Here is a 7,314-nt window from a genome sequence, read left to right on the forward strand (position 1 = left end):
TAATACATGTGAGATTTGTGGCAAAATACTTAAATCTCTGACCTTTAATTTCCTTATCTTTAAAATTAAAATAATAATACTTCTCCTGCAGAGATGTTACGTATCTTAGCGATAATGATTGCAAAGTCGCCAACATTCAAGTATTGGTGATGAGGATGATGCCATCATCAAAATATGCATTTTACAGTTTATTCTATCCCCACAGCATTTTTTCCTGAGAGCTAAAATCATCTAGTATCAGTTTGTTTTTGTTTTTAACATGGTGAGAAGTTATAGGGATTAAAACACTTGAAGCCCTAGCCAGTTTGGCTCCATGTATAGTGTTGGCTCCCACTCTGAAGGGTCCTGGGTTCAGTTCTGGTCAAGGGCATGTGCCTCGGTTGCAGGTTGCAGGCTCCATCCTAGCCCTGGTTGGGTACATGCGGAGAGCAAGCAATCGATGTGTCTCACATCGATGTTTCTCTCTCTCCCCCCTCCCTACCACTCTCTCTAAAAATCAATGGAGCTTTCTGGTGGCGGAGTCTTGGTGAGACACGCAGAAATGGCACCTCCCAAGGGCAAGGAAAAGAAGGAAGAACAGGTCGTCAGCCTCGGACCTCAGGTGGCTGAAGGAGAAAATGTATTCGGTGTCTGCCACATATTTACATCCTTCAATGACACTTTTGTCCATGTCACTGATCTTTCTGACAAGGAAACCATCTGCCATGTGACTGGTGGGCTGACGGAGATGAGGAGATGAGTCCTCTCCATACGCTGTCATGTTGGCTGCCCAGGGTGTGGCCCAGGGGTGCAAGGAGCTAGGTATCACGGCTCTTCACATCAAACTCCGGGCCAGGAGGAAACAGGACCAAGACAGCTCGACCAGGGGCCCGGTCAGTTCTAAGAACACTTGCCTGCTTGGGACTGAAGATTGGACAGATTGAGGATGTCACCTCCATCACCTCCGACAGCACCTACAGGAAGGGGGGGTCGCCGTGGTCGCCATCTGTGAACAGGACTCCTCAATTATTGTTTTCTGTTAATAAATGCCTTTATGTCAGCTAATAAAAAAAAATCAATGGAAAAATATCCTTGGGTGAGGATTAACCAAAAAACACACAAAAAACCCTTGCATATGTTTTACATGGGAGGTGAAGTTACTTTAATTTACCATGTTTATTTTTCTCTCTCCATTTCTCATTTCCATTCATACAATGTACACTTAAAATGCCATGCCCTGCACATTCATAATATTCACTCCAACACGATAGACCAGTGCATAGAGCCTGGAATACAGACCCTTAACCCTCAGTACAGCCCCCTCTATGGATCTGATGTTGAGTTATTGGACTAATATATACATTTTGTTTTTTTATATTCCAATTCCATATTTTTTCTTCCTTTATGTGACACTTACTGGGTATCAAAAGCATGCCAGGTAATATGCTAGCTACTAGAAATACAAAGGTGGATATAATGTCCTTGCTCAAACGATTTCACAAACAATTGGAAGGTGCACCCACATGAAAAACATAATTACAGTAAAAGTGATTTTTTGTGACTTTCATTCTACCTTGATTTGAGAGCAAAATATCAGTTGGCTACCCCCGCATGTCCTCCACTGGGGATTGAGCTACAATCCAGATATGCGCCCTGACCTGGTATCTATCAGCATCCTTTCAGTGCACAGGACGATGTCCAACCAACTGAACCACACCGGCCAGGGTTGTCATTTTTCTTTAGCATCTTTTAATATAGGAAAAAAAAGTCTTTATTTTTTTACATCATTGACTTGTTGAAAAAGTATAATCAATGATCTTATTAAATGACCCGCATTACTTCCTTATGGTGTCATTTAATTTATTGCTCTAACTCCTATATTTTCTATAAACTGGAAGTAAGATATAAAGACCAAGTAGATTTGCATCCAGCTTTTGGCAGGGGCATTTTGTAGGTGGTGCTCTGTAGAGTAAACTGCACCAGTCAGGAGACATACAGGTCTGGTTGTCCTAGTAACAGTGGTGATCAGCTACTTCAGTAAGTGGCAACATTCCTTCCATTACAAAGTCATGATTTTTTTAAAAATTTGTTTCTCATCTTAATATCAGCAAATAATCCTTGGAAGTGATACTTTTGGTCTTTAAGAATAAGCATACCCCATTAACCTCTCACAAAATGTTTTTAAGTACTTTGATGATTTGTGCCTGACATAATTATTACAGTAATAGCTGCAAAATTGTGAATTTGTAATTCTGTCTTTCCTTCGTATGCCTTAACTAGAAATCACATATAAAGAAATTATTTTTTGCATTAACCAGGGTTTTTTTTAACAATGTAAGTTTATTTCCTAGAGAAAAGGGAAGAAAATGTTTATTATTTTCGTTTATAACCAATTTTCTCAGTAAATTATTAGTGCATTCTATATCTTTAATAATGATAATGGTTTTCATTGTTTTAGCTTGCTATCTTTTTGAGAACCATTTTATTAACACCATGGATATAAAATACATATTTACTATTTAAAATTAATTTCAGTTATTATTATTACTCTTAAATTATCCCAGTTTTGGTAGTGGGATCTCGTTAAGGTTGTTAACTGTGACTTTTTAGTATGCCCACATTTGTCTTTGATAGTTTCCTTGATTTCTAGCATAGCAAACTATGTTGTTTTTTACATTTTGTTCCTGAGACCTGAAATAAGTTATGTTCCTAAGCAGCCATGGTTACTTTTGGTGAGAATAATATTTAGACACCATGATATGTACATGTGGGTGCTCAGAACCAGTGAGTTGATATAGTTTCTGGGTCTTTTCAGTGGACAGAACTGCAGAAAAAATTTTTTAAACAACAAATACTCTGAGTTCATACTTAACACCAAATACAATATTATATAATTTTAACTTTTTGAAAATTTATGCTTATATCTCCTGTTTTACAGTAATAATTATAAAATTAACTTTTCATTTGCTTTATTCTGTAATATACAGAAATAAAAGTTTGAATAACCATAGTGATATCCTAACTAGAATAATAAAATTCAATAAGGTTTAAGTACCTTATGTTTCCTTTCTTTGTAAACATTTCCTTTAAAGATGTATAGCCAAAATATTATGTTCTAAATCTTGTTGAAATAATTTGCCTGTGTAGTGATATCATGAACATGAAATATTTGTTTTAGTTTGTCCTCAATTTTTAAGACTGTATTTTTATGTAAGTTAATTTGTAATACATAAAAAGTTTTCATGTTTAATTCAAAATTAATAACAATATATGCTCAGAAACATGTTACTTCTGCCTCTTTTCTGTACCTTTTTGCATAAATAAGCATTTATGTAAGTTGTTGTTTTGGTCTTTCAGTGTTTTGTTTGTGCATTTTTCTTTACAAATATTAATATACATATTACTATAATATATGCTATATTCTACTTGTTTTTCTCCTGTAGACTCTAGACAAAGCTGAATGTTTATTTATTAAGGAAAATATACAAATAAACAGTGCTTAATATAATCACAAATTTAATAAGTTCAAGACAGAAGTTACAGAAGTTGTAACTGAGAATAATGGATGATGGGGATACTTATATAGGTATTCTCGGAAGGTGTCTATGGGTAAGTGATATTAATCCTGTGAGCTGAAAAATGAAAAGAATCCAGTTGTGTAAAAACCAGAGAGGAGGATGAGTCTGGCACATCCTAGAAACTGAGTGCAGGCCAGTGAATTTGAAAATTAGCGGCAAAAAAGAAAAGGAATTAAGTTGGAGAGTGGAAAAATAAGAAGAGGTTTAGTATGCCAAGAAAAATGAATCTTTATTTTATTTGAAATACAAAGGAAAGCTACAGAATGGTTAGGGCAGAGAAGTGACATGATCTCATTTATGTTTTAAAATAATGACTGCTGTTTAGAAAATTGGAGGAAAGCAAAGATTAAAACTGTCTTCTATATTACCTCCCTTCTACCTTATTATTTGTTCATTTCTGTTTTCTTCCTGGTTAGTTTGATTTGCCATAACAGTGCTACAAAAGCACTTTCGTCTTCTGCATGCTTCAACCTTTTTGAAAGCTTTTCTGAGATAAAGGCAGAGTTGATCTCTCCTTTCATTTGTCTCTATTTCATAGAATATACTGTTATTATAACATCTATCTTTTTCATTTTGTAACTGTGTGTTTATAAGCCAGTTATCCTATGAATACATGAGTAATCTGAGAGGATAGTATAGTAATTATCTTTGAAACCACAATAGCCAGCAGATTCATAGCACATCTAGTGCTCCATTGAATTTTTTTAAATAAATTAAAAAATCAATGATGTTAACATAAATCTTCACATTCAATTATTAAAATTCTATTTTAAAAACTATATATATATATATATGCCTAAGAGACTGTTATGAAAGGTCAACTGGTTGCTATGACATGCACTGACCACCAGGGGAGTTTACACGTTTCCCGCACTCCACCGCAAATCTATATGAACCGAGTTAAAGACGGCTCCCGCGGAGTACGCGCAATTCACGCGAGCCGACTTAACTCGTTTCCCCCACTCCAAGTGTTAACATAAATCTTCACATTCAATTATTAAAATTCTATTTTAAAAACTATATATATATATATATGCCTAAGAGACTGTTATGAAAGGTCAACTGGTTGCTATGACATGCACTGACCACCAGGGGACAGAAGCTCAATGCAGGAGCTGCCCCCTGGTGTTCAGTGAGCTCCCACAGCCAACCTCCTGTGGCTGGCCAACCTCCCACAGTCCCTTCCCCCGGCTGGCTGGCCCCCATTGGTCCCAATCACTGTCCAGGCAGAGGGACCCCGCCTGTGCACAAATTCATGCACTGGGCCTCTAGTATTCTCATAAAACTTGCTAGTAGAAGGCAATTCAGTTCTTTCAGATACCATACCCTATCTTTTTACCAGTCAAATTCTAATTTACTTCCAGATTTCATATGAAATTGAGGAGACAGATGGAAGCTAGGTAGACTGGGATGGGACCATGGTCAGTGGGAGGTGTGGAGTTGGGGGAGGGGAGTAGAACCAGGGAACCCAGCTAGGTGGAGTTACTAAGACAATCCAACTGGGCAGGAGAAGTGACCTTTAAAATGAATGGGTGGTGCTAAGACAGCTTGCAAATAGCCAATCACAAGGCAGTGAGGCATATAAACCAATCCCAAGGATGTTCCTGAGGCAGAATTATTTGCAAAGACCAATCAAGAACTAGCAAAGCTGTATCTAAGCCCTAAACAAAAAGCATGAGCTTCCTCTTCTCTCTCTCTCTCTCTCTCTCTCTCTCTCTCTCTCTCCCTCCCTTCCTCTCTCTCTCTCTGTGGCTCACACTGGGTTCCACAGGATGTGCTCTCCTGCATCCATGTGGCTTATGGACATGTGAAATTCCACACATGGACTCATGGACTTTAATTAGCTTGGATACTGAACTACACCCAATTGCAACATGGAATAAAAGTGTTAGGGGCAAAAATAGAATATTGGGGACTAGCTAGGGTTATGAGAAATATTAATCATGCTCTATTAACCATGATTGCCTTGTGCTGGTTAAAGAAAGGACATTCTGACCTGGCTGGGAGTTGTATGCCCCCAGGACCTGGGAGTCAACCTTGGAATACGGTCCATTCTCATTCAAGAACTGCCTATTATCATGGAAAGATTCACAATCTTGTTGCCCAAACAATGGAGTCCCACCCCAGCCTTCTACTTCCCCTTGCCTGTAATCCCTACTTCCCCATGTAATCCTTGTCCTACCCTATATAAACAGCTGGTTTATGAGGGCTGCTGTTCCATACAGCTGGCAGTATTGGAATAAATGCTCATATTTGATTCAACCCTGTCTCTGCTTAATTGGCTCAAGTAGTGACAGGCAGCACAGACCCATTGACTGCCAGTTACAGAAGCTCTGGACATTAGCCTGCTTTTGGATCCCCAGCTGCAACTTTTCCAGGACTGGCTTCTCTCAATAAACTTTGCTTCCCCTAACTGTTTTTGTCCAGGAATCCATTCTTTGGTTTGGCAAGACAACAAACTCAAACATCACATTTCCATTTCAAAATCAAAACTCACCTTTATAAAACCATCTTGAAAACCATTATCTCTTTAGCTTCTATAACATTTTTTGGAAGACTTTGTATTCCATTTTACCCTATTGTGAAGTTACTGGTGTGTGTATGTGTGTGTGTGTGTGTGTGTGTGTGTGTGTGTGTGTGTATCATAGTCCCTACAATAAGCAAACCTCCTGAAGATAAGAACCATTTCTTCTTCATCTATTGTATTTTACAGTGTATGAGAAAAAACAAATGAGTCTACTTCTCTCCTTAGCCCCCATTGTTTTTCTTAATTTTTCTATTGTGTTCTCAAACTATGCCTAACATCTGATCAGGATGGCCTTAATGGTCCCCTCAGCTTGACTGAACTTTAGAAAGGTTTCTTCCTGACCACCCTTCTCTGAGAAAACTTTCCATTGTAAATTCTACTCCTCTTTTGGAGATGTAAATCTTCTCCCAGCCTCCAGACATTTTAAACCCCAGAGATATCTTTTTCAAGGACCTAGGAGACATCCCTTTGAAATGCAATTATCAAAAAATATAGCACTGCCGTCCTGTCTCTGTGGGAGGGCAGGAATAAATACAGATGGCCTATCACATCTAGTATTTCTCTACTAGATCACCCCAAAGCTTAAAACCCTCTGCCTTTTATTTCCCTAGAGTTGATTTCAATCTCTCTCCTCTTACAGCAGTCTTGAATAAAGTCTTCTCTGCCAACTTAACGCAGAAGTAGTTTTTGACACATTCCTCTTCTAAATGTCCAGTTGCAGATTTACTATCTTCCTATTGGTGTCTGATACTGGGATAGGCAGACACAGTGAGAGACAAGTCTTCTGTTATTTTTTCATTTGTTTTTCAGGTTTATGTGATAATTTCAAATAATTTGTGCCTATACCAGGGGGATAATGGTTCCTTTTTCTCTTCCACCAGGTTTTACCAATGAGTTTGTGCTACACCATGAGCAGAATCGTGTCCCTGTCCTTGTGCATTTATCTACTTAACATCTTAAATCTGAATCAACCTACTATGGTGAAGTGGAAATTTCTGGTGACCATATGAACTCTATTCTGATGTACCATACTCTTCTATGACACTTTTATGCAAAATTAAGATAAGAATGACAAGCTTTATATCTTCAGTTATCAGATGAGGCTGCAACCTATGTGACTTGGCCAAAGTAGAGCCAAGATTAGCCTCACATTAATTCCTTTTCCCCTCTGATAGAGTCACTATTGAGGAGAGGGTCCCTGTAGCCCAATATAATTTCAGGATAAACTTG

At 38.0% G+C, this 7,314-nt stretch overlaps 1 pseudogene; it reads left to right on the forward strand.

Moving 5' to 3' along the window:
* Positions 1–534: 534 nt before the first annotated feature.
* LOC102430667 lies at positions 535–1,044 on the forward strand (annotated as a pseudogene).
* The last annotated feature ends 6,270 nt before the right edge of the window (positions 1,045–7,314 follow it).

This window comes from Myotis lucifugus, unplaced genomic scaffold, assembly GCF_000147115.1.
Source record: "Myotis lucifugus unplaced genomic scaffold, Myoluc2.0 scaffold_339, whole genome shotgun sequence".
Classification (NCBI taxonomy): domain Eukaryota; kingdom Metazoa; phylum Chordata; class Mammalia; order Chiroptera; family Vespertilionidae; genus Myotis; species Myotis lucifugus.